Below are 15063 nucleotides of genomic sequence, written 5' to 3' on the forward strand. Positions count from 1 at the left end.
TGACATCACTGGGTTAAAACAGAAATCCACTCTATACAATGAATATGAATATAGGTGTCTTTAACAATTGAATACATATGAGGGAAATGGTAACGCCTTTCAGATGAGATCTATGGCTCACTTTTAGAAAGGGATGATTAGACTATTAAAAAAAAATAAGCAAAGGCAGAAAGGCTCAAGTGTTTTCCCTTTCTACTACATCATAGGTTTATTTTTTGCTCAGTAATCTCTAAAAATGACAGTAACATTGATGCTTACTTCCGCATAGCATGTTTTCAAACTCCACTGACCTACCACTCAGATTTTCAGAGTATGTTCTGAGATGGTTTTTCTTCTCATCTTAGCACATTGATTTATTGCATTAGACAGCCTGTAACTGTTATACTTTTTTAGTTGAAAAAGAAAGCACAGTAACTATTAAGTATTCCATCATTTTCCATGTCAGACATTACTTGTTCTCTTCCCCATAGGTAGCAAACTTGAACTTTTTTATTATTTTCTTGTTTCCTCTATACTCATAAATCTTTATCTTATTCTCTTTTACATTTGTTACTAGCAACGTTTTTTTTTTTTTTTTGTCATCCTTTAGTTGCTGTCCACATATCCTTAATTTTTCCTTTCAAATATTGTACAAGTCCTAAAAATATCTGCTCTTTCGCACCATCTCTATCTAGAGCAAACTATTGGAAACATTAAGAAATGACAGTCAGCTGTATCACTTGTAATCTGGAGCCAGAAGGGTAAGAATCAGTCCCAATTTTCATAAACAAGATTTCTTAACTTTAATTTATGACCAGAATAGAACCAGCTCACAAAAATTGAAATTTGTAATTAAGTTGGCCACACCAACATTTAGATACTGTGTGTTTCACTGATTTACTCAATTCCTTATACAGTTAAAGTCTCATGCTTAATCTTCAGGGATACCAAGTATTTCCTGAAGCCATCTGGGATTAACAACCTCATGTCACTTAACATTACCCAAAGTTTGGGAGTCAAGTGTGCCAGGATCAGGATACATATTTATTTCAGAATTTAGGAGGGTGCCAGTAGAGAGTACAACCAAACATTTTGAATCCTCATCCTCTTTCTCATCTCCCTCTCATCAGCAGATTTGGCTCATTTAGACCCAAAGGGAAGAGCAGAGTAGTCCAGAAACTTCTTACATACAGTCACAACATGGCTCTAATTTAATACATATTTCTTCTCTGGAAACTACAACCCCGTGGCTCTGCAAAAAGGAAATGCAGATTTCTGAGCAAAGCTCACGAGAAGTCAAAACATCCTCCAGTCTGCCCTCTCTGCCTTCTAGCTTGTTCTGAGACCCAGCACCTTCCAATTGCTTCCCAGTTTGTAGTAAGTTCCACCCATCCCCATGAACCTCCGGGAAAGCCTCCTTGCTGTTTAGCCCCACGACTTCAGATGATCTCCTGGCCTCCCTCTAGAATTCGCTGAGCTGCCCCTCCTGCCCTACACTGGTAGCTATCTCCTCACTCCAGGAGCTGATCCCAGCTCACCCGCTTCATCTGGCTTTGGGAGAGGGCAGCTCCTCCAGAAATATCCAGAATTTCTCTATTTTCAGGGCACTATCCAAAACTACACAGGCTTTATTTGGATGTGGATCAGAGCTTCAAAAAAATTTCACTGAACCCACATCGTGTGGAATGACTTAGCCAGTTGAAAAAAGCACACAAGTCCCCAGACAGCAGCTGGCAAAAGCTCTCCTCTGGCCAGACTTTGATTGGAGTCTCCTCTGACCTCTCCACCACTTTCTGTCTCAGCAGTAGGTCAGCACATGGAGCTGGGCAGGTCAGAATAAGCCAACAGGTTCTAAAAGCAAATGAATAAGGGCAAACGTATAGAGGATAGCCACATCTACACTGAATAACAAATAAAATGGTGATGCGGAAAATCAACTCAAGTGCAGTTAAATTTGAGGACAGAACACTATATAAAAGCATGCATCCTAACAGTTATTTATTTCTTGGTCCTGTCATTGAAAACAGGCTCTTTTCCTTTTTGGCTTCACAATGTAATGTCACATTGTCTTTTCTTCTCGCCCATTTTTCTCTTTGCATGTATTTGATAGTTTTGTTTTTAATAAAAGTGAAGGTGTTCTTGGCATTTCTACTGCAACAGCGGGGCTTGAACTTTAGGTCAAACGAAAGGAACAGTGTGTTCAGTCACCATGGCAACCCCAGTCGTCTCATATCAGGTACCAAGATACCAAGAATGAAGTGATAAAATCACTGCATTAGTTTAATAAACAAGTTTCATTGTCATCATTTTACTATATATATGGTTCTTTGAAAAATATCAAATCTCAGAACTTGCTCTGTTTGGCCTAGTATTCATTATAAAAACAAAATAGTCTGCTTTCTCAAGAGCTTCAGAAGCACGGGTATATTGAGAATTCATTAAGGCTGCTATACATTTTAAAGCTATATTCTACGTGCATCAAATCCTGCAGACCCTAAAGCCCTAAAACCTTTGTTTGACATTTAATTTCAATTCCCATTTTACATTTTCCTCCTCTGCCTCAACCTTTTAATATACATATAATTAAATTTTAAATATAAATTTTAATGTGTCAAACTACAAACCCAAGAGCACACCTTACAAACATTTCATACCACAAGGATGAGCTCAAGCTAAAGCCCTTCTCAGTGTGCATCCAAAAGCCAGCACAGAGCCAGCTCCTTGGGCACGCCTCCCGCATTGCTACTTGCCAGCCAGGTCCAGGGCCAGATCCCAAGCCGACGCTGGGAGCAAGCAGCCCACTCCCAGCGGCAGCAAGATTAAATTCCTGCAGAGTTGGAGGTGGCGAAGGGGACAGAATCTGCCAGGCCTAGACACAAAGCAATTCATGCCATATGGCTCAAGATGGACACCTCAGAGCCCCTGAAGTCCAGGCAGGTGCCAGCCAGTGAGAGAACACTGTTGAGCCCAATGTAGGATGAGAACATCCCCACCTGCTCTGCCTGCAAACTGAGCTTGGAGCCCAGCTCAATGAACGTGCCAGAGGGACATCTCACAGGAACACACCTGAGCAGCACTGATTATAAGGCACAGATTTCAACACCAGGTTTGGCTACTGGAGACAACAGTGGCTAGAGAAACAATTAACACCTATTTCCACATTACAGATAATTCTGCAAATGAAAATGGACGGGGCCAAATGGTTATGAGAATTCATGATAAATCCAGAAAACTAGGAAATCCAACAGTCTGAGCATTTAGTAGTGAAATAATTTGAAATCACTTCACAAAGTAATAGAATTCTGGAACTGTATTGTTAACCATGCAGAACAGCCACACTGAGAGCTGCAGTGTAGGAAAATAAAACTTTCTGCCACAACTGAGCATTGAGATGTTTTTAGCCACCTTGAACCAGATAAATAGTAAAGCCTCACCCCACCTTGCCTACCACTTCACTCAAAAGACAGTGGCAATTCACCAGGCACAACCAAAGGGGGCACTGCTCATGCTCACTAGCCACCAGTTCACAGCAGTGGAACCAGTCAAAACGTCTGCAGAACATGTTTGATCTCCTTGTGTACATCTCATGCATGTTTATAACTATACATATCATCACATCAAAAACTTGATTTTTCCAATATATAATGATATTTAGAAAACATGATAATAATTGATTTATCTTCTGATGAGCATATATAGTTAACGTTTGCTTTCCAAATAAGACAGACTAAAAATTAATTGCTGCATTACAGCAACATGCTTTTAAGCCAATATCAAAATACCCTTGAAAACGTTCCAACTCATGCATTTATCTGCTTCTCAGAACACACCGTTTTGTATCGATTTTATGCAATTGTGTCAACCTGACATCGAGGAACTAAACAGTCTACAGGAGCAGCCTATGTTCTTCCAATCGCATATCTATACACAACTTCGAGTACTGTAAGGATTATAGCTGTAGCTGACAGTTTCTGTTAAAAAAAAAAATAAAAATCTCTGAGCAGAAGGACAGGCTGACCTAATCGGTGGGTTGTTTGAATAGGTTCTGCAGTGGGGGCACAGCTAATCCTTGGCTGACAGTCCAGCCGAGAGATTTTTTTTTTAATCCATGATTAATGGACTTGACATCCATGTTCCCACAGCTTCCACTAAACATGCAGTTCAGACCTTATTGTTAAATACCACCGAGATCACAGAAAACTAAACTCTTATGACAGTGGAAGGACTGTGCCAGAGGGCAGACTTTTCTGAAACGAGTATTGGATTACACCAGAAATGCAGCACAGAATAATAGGGCACTACAAAAAGGTTGATCTTGAGTCCCTGAAAACCTCGCATCCTTATAATGAAACTGAGCTTTCTGACTGAAAATAAGTTGCATGAGCTAATATATCTAAAAAGATAGCACGTTATCCAAAATTATAATTGGAGACTGCACACCCATACAATGCATTTATCCTATTTAAGTCACAGGTATGTGCAATCAAATTGACCTTTTGTTTTGTATTTACTTGCTAATTCAAACCTTAAAGCAGTTCGACTGAAGCACTGATGGAGATCTTTCTCCTCCAGAACTCACAGGTTTGGATCTGAGCCGACAGATAGGATTTGGAAATAAATTTAAAATCCTTGAAGTCTTAAGATGTTTGGATCCAATTAACATCCATAGAACATCTTCACAGACAGAAAAGAACAAAATCTCCAGACAGATAACCTTTTTCCTTACTACTCTGAGATATAAAATTTAATTTCCTACCTTTTCCACTATCTAGACATAGAATGATCTGACTACTCCATGTGATTGTTTTCTAGCCTCTCAGCTTCAATTAGAGATAATAAGTTTTGGTAATTATTTCCTAATTTCTGTTCTTCCTTTACATTTTGCAAAAAAACTTATAGGGAAAAAAATAGTAAAGCGTGTCAGTCTGAAGTGAAAGAGTTATGTCAGTTCATAAGAGATGTTTGAACATCCCTTTGCTTCATCTCAGCTATCCTTGTTTTAGTCTGGGAAGTATTTCAAAGCTTAATTACTGCAGTCCGCAAGACTGTGACAGATCTATCTTTTTCTTACAGGCAGCTTGCCAAGATGAAGCATGAATTCCTCTTTTAGGATGACCGTGCTTAATTAATGCCTGAGCTAACTTTATGTTCCTTGCATGATTCAGTGTACTACTTCTGTTCCAGGACAGTACATCTGCCTGCCACAGTCTGCTTCTAGAGTCAAAGCTATTTTGAATACATTGGCTCAATTTCTCATTATTTTATATGTACCCCCAAAGATTTTGATTCCTGAATGTGAAGAACAGGAAACTGAAATTTCCAATTTTGCTTTAAGAAAAAGATCTACTTGGAGTTTTCCTTACTATATCAAGATTCATTACTCGATTGCTGCTTTGGTGTATTATTATAGCATTCTGACTAGCACTTAAAGCAACAGCTACATATGGGTTAAAAAAAGAGGTGGAAGAGCTGAATTCCATAAGGACAAATCCATCAACAGGTGACCCACTACACCAGCAATCAGTTGATATTTCACCTGGCCTGCCACATGCCGTTTCTGCTTAGAGTAACCATAAATTCTGCATTTCATTGCTGCCATTCCACCATTAATGATAATTTATCCACCATTCCACAGATATCGTCCTGCTCTCCAAACATGCAGAGCCCATTTCTTCCTTTTACTTGTTCCAAGCCAGCTCTCTACCAACAACCTCTCATATCTTTTTGCTGAACACCAGACGTGAGCAGTTCCAGATGGCTCCAGGGCACCCTATAAGGGTGTCCTATGGCCTTCCCCTCTGGTACTGAGCACAGATAAATCCAAGATGCTCTGAGTTTTGTTTTGTCTGGACACTTTCTCATCTCCCATCCAAACCAAGTTTTTTCCTACCAAACACCAAATCCCTCTGCCTCTTTCCTCACTCACATCCCTGTGACATCGGTAGCTCTTGAGGAATGCCCCTTGTTTCAGTAAAAACTGTAGGATGCTGCCATTTATTTTACTTCTTTATAACAAGCAATTCAGAACTACTGCAAGATTCCCAGTTTCATAGGAAGAACCCAGTGAGATGTCTGGCTCTTACAATGAGTGGGACTCATAACTGCTCTTACACACACATGGGGTGGGAGTCTTCAAGCTCTGCCTGGACATCTTCTTGTCCAGGAGATAGCTCCAAGTGCCAGAAAAGCACAGTCAGCGCAAGAACAATGCTCTGCTGAGGCATAGGAGGAGGCAAGTGCCCCTTTGGAGAGTACAGTCCCACATTAACATTCTCACCATTTCCTAGAGCAAGTCGGGCCAGGCAGCTACCTGGTGCCAGGGGCAGTAGGGCACCATAGACAGAAATCCCTCGTGTCCCCACTGCATTCAGCCAGTGCCGGCAACAGGAGATGAATGATGGAAGTGACAAGCAGGGTTTCAATAGGGATAGGAGCTCGTTCTAGCACAGACCTGTCTACTTCAGTAAATCTGTGGTTTTATCAGCTCCATGCAACTGGCTCATTTAGAGCCGGCCGGTGGCAGTCCATCTCCTCACAGCCCCTTGTCAGCGACAGCCCGCAGGAGCCAAAGCGTGCCAGCTCTGATTCTAGTCAAATCCTGCTGCAAACAGAGATTAACCTGCAAAACTATACGGGGCCCTTTTTAAGCACATCCTAGCCAGGCACATAGAAAAGACAGGCTATCAGGTCTAGTAAACTTTCTGTAGCTTCCCTGTGTTCTGCATCTCATCTGCATTCAGCAGAGGCTGAATTAAAATACGCAGCGACCCCAGCAGCCTGGCTATCACTCAGGAACCATGTGAGCAAAGAGACTTCAAAATAGCCTTTGTATAACACAGCAGTTTGTCAGAAAACACTGGATCAGTTTTCAAAAACCTGCACGGCCATGTAGAAAATGAAATATTAATAGTTTTAATATTAACATACTTGATTAAATTAATATTAATTCACCATTAAATTTTAAAGAGTTTCATATTTCATAAGGAAATCATAGTGAAACTACCAATAGGGATTTAATGTGGGAAACAAATTATAAAAGATCATTAAGTTATGCCTTGAAAAGAAATCTGAAAAGTTTTTAGTGATAAAGATGAATTAAGCAAATTTTGTTTACAAACAGCATTGCTTGTGCAAGTTCTCACTGGGAAGGAGATTTGCCCTCCCCCAAAACATTACATATATTTTAATAAAACATTAGTATGTTAATCTACTTCAATTCCTTAATATACACATAGTCCTACCTCTTTTGTCTCTTTATATATACTTTATATATATACATACTTCAAGGTATCAAAACTTTTTAAATCTTGAGCTAGTTTTATATTGCCAAAAAATAAAATAAAGTCATGTCAACACAGAAGAGTATAAACCCTGAATCCTATCTGGGATTATTCCTTGAAGCCCTCCTAGAGAAGCTGATTTACCAACAGCTGAAGACAAAAAACCATTGATTGCACTCAATTATCTTCTGACACAAAGCAATGGTAAGAATATAAAGTTTTTTTCAAGTGGGTCTATTCAGTTTTTGCTACTAGTTTCATCTAAACCAGAAAGTTTACTACTTCTCAAGGATCAAGTTTTGCTTACCATAAGCACACTTGTATTTCTTCTGCTGGTGTTATTTTTAAGAGTTCATTTTGATGATACAAGATCCATTTAAAGCATAAGCAATTAATTTGTTCAGTTATTCATTCCATCTCCCTCATATTTTCCTATAAAAACAATTCTCTTTTTGTCCTTTTCCAGGAATTCAAGTGCTTAGCAAACCTCGGTCAGAACATTACGTTCAGTTCTCTTCAGATGCAAGTTACAACTCTATTAAGTTGCAGGGCAGAACTGTCTGGTGTACCCAGACTTAAATTATTTTTTTAATAACATGAAAATCTTGTTTGTATATCCAGCAACAGAGGACTAAAATGATGCATGGGGCTTCATAATTAGATAAATCCATTGTTTAGAGTCAGACAATGCCTGTTTACAGTTCAATAAACAGCTTGTCACAGTTGCTTGGTCAGAGCAGACCCGGATGTCAATGGAAGCAGTTAGCACTGAGGTAACAAAATAAATTGGTCTCTTGAGTAAATAAATTGAGCAGCAATGTGAATATGCCTCATCAGTAAAAACTGTAATTTATAAAGTCTTTGTAAATATTGTTTTATATCTACTGCCATTGAAGGGAATGGCTCACCTTCTCTCCTGTTTATAAAAACGTAAAGCTTAACAATGGTCTTTTGGTCCAGCAGTTTTACACTTATTAGTGTAGGCAATGCAAATAACAGTAGCACATGAAGACAGTTTTGAATATTTTTCTCAATAAATAAAGTGATTATATCAGATTATGGCACGTTTACATTTCCTGTGCTGGTTTTACCATTTGGAAGTACTCAAGAGAATCAAGCAAAAGCAAAGTGAATACTAACGTGCTTTTAGCCAAGATGCAGCATAATTTCTCAGCTTCACTAGAGCCATCAATATGCACCCATCAAAAAAAATACTGTATGTCCACAGATCATTACAAAACAGGAGAATGAATTTTAACATTTTAATGATACTAGTTTATCACTGACTCCAAGTATTTAAGTTTATTTAGAATTTCAATTGTGAATAATCTCAAGAAAGACAGTAGTCTCATAAAGATCATAGACACACAATCAGTACATACTTGCTGAGTGGAACCAGTTATATTGTTACATCTACAAATGATATTGAGAAGCTTGCAGACTGGAAGTTGCCCACAGATATGCTTAGGTTTGATGAACATCTACTGTCTTAAAAGGAAAACTGAAATGGTAACAAGAAGTTCTAAATGCTAGGACATTCATATCTGTGTGTTCATAAATATACACGCATATAAACAGCAGCTGTTTACAGGCCTGAAAATCCCAGTACAAAGGTTCCTATTTACACAGCATTCCTTTGCAAATATCATCATTATTTCTGGTCTGTCTCTAAACTGATAGATTGTGATTTTCTCGATAGAATTGTGATTTTTCTGATAGAAAAGCTGATAGATTGTGTTTTCTAGAACATTCTCCAAACAAAAAGACATCAACAATATTTTTATTTCCATGTAAATAGCCTGCTTAGCCCTAAATTACATTTCCATTTTAGCACACTAATCCATGTACATCTATAAAAAGAGGGGGTGGGCGAGTGGAGAACAATAATATTAGTAAAATTGTACATAATTCTGGAAAGAATTAGAGGAACACAGTCTGTCTTGTTATTTTCTTTAATGTTCACAATATGGCCCCCTTTGACATTTCTAAAAAGGAAGGAGAAAATATCTATTAGGTTTCAAGTTCGAAGTAGTTAATTATGTGAAAACTATTGAAGTATTTTACAAGTTACGTCCTCAAAATGCATAACGTTTGATCTAAAGCACCATTATTTTGTTTCAAAGCTACTTATAAGCAACTTATTGAACCAAAATGACTTTTACTTTTAAACCATGGTATATTCTAATGCTTCCAAGCTCACTACCATCACTAACCCACCAACATATTTTTTCTATTCTAATAGAAACAAACCACTGTTTCATACAACCTGCAGTGTTTCTATTCATCAGCACAGAAAAACACCAAGTTATTTTCTCCTGTTTCTTCAAAAGTTAAATGAAACATCCTATATTTTTTCTAAAAATAAATCTCAAAATACTCTTTTTATTCTAGTTCTGCCTCTCTGCAATTGTATCAGATTCATTTTTCTTGATAACAGCTACTTCTGTTATTCTTTCCAAAAAAAAAAAATCTCAAAAACTGACTCGGGTTCAACTAATTACAAGCAGGTTTATTAGAAGAGAATAGATATAGGTAATTTCAATAGAGATCTCTGCAGGAAGGGAAGAACTGCACATTACCGTGGAATACAAGCGACAAGATCATTACAAGCTCCCTGTGCCTCCCTTAACACCTCAGTACTGCTCTCCCTCAATTTCTGTGTGCTTTTTAAATTCAAAGACAAGTGTCACAGTTTCAGTTCCTTTCTCACTTTCTGTCTCTACTATCTTAGAAAGTTAATTCATTACTGTATCTGAAGGATGCCTTTAATGACCCTGACACTTACTGCCCAGGATGGCTTTGACTGGCTCAGCTGTATTTTTTCCACAGCCCTCAGTTCAACACAATCACTTGAAGGCAACTTGACTTTACCAGTTTTAGAGGCATATTTCTTGGATTTGTTACTTCCATATAAATAGACAATTAATTACCTCTACAAAAAATTTGTTAGGTCATTTCTGCAGCTACCATCTCACCTTGCTCTACTGAAACACAAGTAGAAATTCCTTACACAGAAATTACACACAGCTTGAAAATTCAGAAGAAAATTACAAGTTATTTTTGCAGACGCCACCATTTCTCTCTTTTTAAAGGTAAGTATGCACAGAGATATATACAACTCTCAGCCTTCATGTTCTCTGTATTCAAAACAAATCATCTCCAGGAAAGGTAAACTCCACTACAGTTCAATTAATAGAGGCAGAAGAATCAGCACAAACTCCTTAGTTATAGTTTGTGAGTGTCCACTCTCCTCTAAAAACATGGCTTTCTATTTAAGTGCATTATCAAGATTTTGATACCCAGCCACCGATACAGTTTTAGAATGATAGTTTTCAGTGAATTGATTAAAAAAGAAAATAAACCAATTACTTTGTTGCCACAACTACAAAATTGTAATTCAACCCTATAGAACTCAGATATCCTCAGCCTAGGATCACCAGATACCGTTGTCAAATGAACACATGAAGAACAACACACGACCTTAGGTAAAGGTCAGTCTTTTTGTTTCTTTCTTTTCCAGTAGAACAATAATACCAAACAGCTGTTGAAATTCTCCTCCAATTTTTAGTCACTTTACAATGCTTTTCAGCTGTTACAAAGTGATCTCATTCCCATTTTTGGTTCTTACATTTCAGAAATTAAATAAAGGAAAACTTTTTTCCAAATGAATACATCCCTGGTATCTTCCTTCAATCATTCCATCCTCTCTGACTTAGTAGATACAAAAATCGGACTTCTGTCTTCATGCTCCCCTGAGAGATCTAACTTTTCTTACAATTGAGCATTTCAAACTGAAATAGCATTACCAGCATTATTAGGTTGTGTACCTGAAATAGTAAGTAAATTTTAACAAAAGGTAGTATCAGGAGCATGAAGCTCCTAAATCATTATTATGTTAATCTAGAATTTTCTCCTCCTCTAAAGCGTCCCTCAGGAACCTTCACATTCCCTTAACATAGCTACATTTTAACATAACAAATAAAGGAAAACTCTCTCTTCTTGACTCAAGCTATTTTTCTTTCAGGTAGATGAACACCGAAGTGGGAAGAAATTGTCAATGTCATACACTGCCTGAATGAAGTCACTATGCCTCTTATCACAGAACAGAACCAAGAAATACATCAATAAATAAAGATGTATTATTCCAGACTGTCATTTTGGTTATTAGGCTAATGTATTCCAGAAGTGAGGGAGGAAGAAGAGAGTGCTCTTACTGTAAGTATGTGGTTCTGCAGGTATTAACTGAAAGAAATACTGTAGCAGAGTTCCAATTTGCAGGAGCCTGCAGCAAGGTTGCATTCACAATAAGGTCAGTAAAAAATGGCAAGCACATTAGCAAGTAAGCTACTCCCATAAGTGTATAACACCTTTTCCATCAATATTTTGTGGAAATTTAAACCACAGTGATTTTATTATTTTATAAATCTCAGTTAGCATGTGTATAATGACATGTCAGTTCATGCGCAGTGTCAATATAAAATGCCAGTTTTGAATTCAACCAGGCATGTTATTAAAATGAAAAGTTCTGACTGACATTTCCAAGGAACATTATTTCTTCCATAAGTAACTCAGACCGAGAGAAATCCATACATAAAGTGAAGTATATCCATGTCAGTGTCCAGAGGTCCTCCTACACAGAGCAGGGAGCAGCAAGTCATTTCCCCATAGACCAAGGTTTTAGACTAATACCACACCTGCCTTTTCAACACAGGCAAAAACACTAAAGAAGTACTGAACACCACCAGTGGAGAGGTCCATCAGCACTTACAGCTGTGAAGCTCAGGACAGCCATACACAGCTCTAAGGTAACAGCTTTACCAAGCTGGCCTAAGTCACATAAAGTTTTAGCACCATACTGGCGAGTAGCCTGTAAATGATCTAATCATTTCACAGCTGTTTATCTGATTTGTAAGCTATGGGTTGAACCTTGGTCTTACTGAATTCAAACATTTTCATCACTGACTTCAATGGATTGATTATGTCCCACTGTAGAGACCTTTCTTAAAACAACATTCAATAGAAATATTTTAAGGTCCACTTAAAATAATTATAACATCCACTAGTCACAGTATACATTACAGCTTGCTCAATCTCCTGTAATTAAGGATACTTCATTGAATAGCTGAATTGTTTAATACAGTGAGGCAGTGGTCCCTTTCATACTGCATAGGTACTGCCAGGCTAAAGGAATTGAAAACAAACCATTACCTGCTGCAACTGCACCAATTGCAAAGTTGAGAATGAGACACTGAGGCAAGAAGTAGTGATTAAAAGCTGTTGAGGAATGGCTGACTCCACTCAGTTTCTACAAATAAGTAAACTATTTCTTTCATTAAATGATTTTGGCTTCCTCTTGTCTGAAGCCATCACCATTCGGATGTCTCCAGTTCCTTCCCTGGTCATTTATAAACACAGAAACCTGAAGATCTTTTCATAGTCAGGCATATGCTTTTCTCCCCTGTGTATGTCTTTCCCATATCAAGTAAAGAAACTTGAAATCCAGCCATCACCTGAATACTTTCTGCAGAGCTGAAGAGACATAACATTTACATAACAAAGTATTGACATGAGTACTTGAACCAGTCCACCAAGAACTGTCAAAACAAGCCAGTGGTGAAGTAATGCTACCTTCTACTCAGATCAACTAATATTATGAGGATTAGAGTGCTCCATCACTTTCAGCTTTCAGGTAGAGCTTAGGGAAACGCTAAGTAGAAGACAGCACAAAAAATAAACGTTTAAAGTTTACAAGAAATAGGATCATTATGAGCTAATGCCATGAAAAGTAGCATTTTTGGTGGAGCATCCCTGGTTTTATGCTCAAAACAAGTTGGCAGCAGAACTGGGAGCTTATACACATCAAAGTGCAGATGTCCTTAATCAAGGAGGAACGCTGCCAGCTGCTTACTCCTCAACCTGCTTTGCTCCATTGGCACTTCCAACTTCTTCAGAGAGAAACAGGTTTTTTTTTCTGCCACTTCACATTTCAGCCAATCGCATCAGTTGTGTCTGCATTTACCACTTTCCTTCCACTGATGGTGCAGTTGCCCATTTTGGGGAACAGAGTTTTCTTCCCTGCAACTGATCTGGTACAGTTATTAACACAACTTCAGAAATCATGTTTATATTTTCAATTTCCTAAGGAGATTATTTCCCCTACTCAACCTCACTCTCTATCTATCCTGCCCTCAGTCCTGTGCCAATCTGGGTCTACAGCAGGAAGGATGTGACTGGAGCTATGTTAAGGATCACCTCTGTCAAAGTAATTTGATACTTTCTCCATTCATTACACTTGTAAGAATTTCTGAAGCTTTACAAGGAGCACAGGACAGCATAAATTCCTTCAACACCTTTGTAACGTGCAGCAATGACAGCAGAGCAGCAAGGTCCTAGACTGTGGCAAGTGAGGATTTGCAAAACACAACAATCACGAGCACAGAAACAAAGGCAAAAAGCTACTTACCTTTGGAAGGCCTCAAGTATGTAGGGACTACCAGCAAGATCCCCTCACCTCCACAACTAACCCTGAAACAAAGTCTGGGAAAGGGTGGATTCTAACTCTACCCCTTCCAGTCACTCATGGGCATTACATGCACTTGAGCTCTCCTTGGTTAGCCCTGCCTTCCCACCAGGTGCTCAATCATTGGTTCAAGCCGTGACTTAGCATTTCCACTACAGCCTAACTTAAGAGACTGCAAGGGTAGACTAATTTTTCCAAGGTTGTAAACACATATTGTAAATAAATACACTAACATATTATTAAAGATATTATTTGTTTGGGGATTTATAGATTTTTTTAAAGATGTTTTTGTGTGTGTGTGTGGGAAGGACTATTTTCACCAGGAAACAAACTATTACCTCTTTAAAAACTAAAATAGAGATGTAAAAACTTTCAGTCACTCACTGCAGTTGGAAATTACTGATCAGTAACTTGATTACCACTGCAGTTTTTCAAAAAGCTCTAAGATTAAGAGATGTTCACTTCTCTTCTTCTATCAGGTGCCTCAAAAGGAAGCCATGAGAGGAGGCACACAATGAAAAACAGCAGGTAATACCATATGAGACTCCTTATTAAAAACATAAAATGCCTTTCACTCTTAAGTCTACTTTTCAAGCCAAATGAAAGTTAGATGAGACTATTATAATACAAGTCACGTCTAACTATTTCATTATCCACATCCTGCAGCATGATAGCCCACAGAATACCTTTTGAAAGCTCCAGAGTGACGGCAGCAGGTTGGATATAATGAACAGTGTTACAAATGGGGACACAAGACGACAGGTTTGGTGAAGAAGGAGTCTCCTGGAAACTGTACAGCTATAATTACTGAGTGCTGGTGCTGTCTCAGTTGGGCTTCGAACAAAGGTAACCACCTTCAGTGAGCTACATTTCCTCAGCCAGCTAAAATGCAACCAGACAGAGACAAATATTTATGATACGCAATACATAACTATATCCATTGTCTGCTTTTATTACCTTATTTTTGCTGTAGCTTTAAAGTCTCCCAGATCAACAGCACGAGAGAATTAAATAGAAAAGCACTGAATTATTTTTAAATTAGACTTCCAAAACTATAAATGTTGAAGTCATATTCATAGGAAGATAAAATGCTCTTATTTGGGGCACATCACCATTGTTTCTCAATAAATCATTTGATTTGCTGTTCAAAAATCCATCAGATAGCAGCCAGTGGGGTGAGATGATTCCTTGGCATCCCTTGCAGAGGAGATCACTGGGCTGCCCTTAACAGACGCTGAGCAGAAGTAGTTTTGGAGATGCAGAGAGTTTTGGGTGAAGAAGGAG

General features: G+C 38.3%; 1 long non-coding RNA gene across 3 annotated transcripts in view; it reads right to left on the minus strand.

Annotated features, from left to right (window-relative positions):
* Positions 1-13879, minus strand: part of LOC104912265 — a 47987-nt gene extending 34108 nt beyond the window's left edge. For all 3 annotated transcript variants that reach the window (XR_004160720.1, XR_004160721.1, XR_004160722.1), the window contains exon 1: positions 13723-13879. This is a non-coding gene — a long non-coding RNA (uncharacterized LOC104912265). The remainder of the gene's footprint in view (positions 1-13722) is intronic.
* Between the last annotated feature and the right edge of the window lie 1184 nt (positions 13880-15063).

This window comes from Meleagris gallopavo, chromosome 10, assembly GCF_000146605.3.
Source record: "Meleagris gallopavo isolate NT-WF06-2002-E0010 breed Aviagen turkey brand Nicholas breeding stock chromosome 10, Turkey_5.1, whole genome shotgun sequence".
Taxonomy (NCBI): domain Eukaryota; kingdom Metazoa; phylum Chordata; class Aves; order Galliformes; family Phasianidae; genus Meleagris; species Meleagris gallopavo.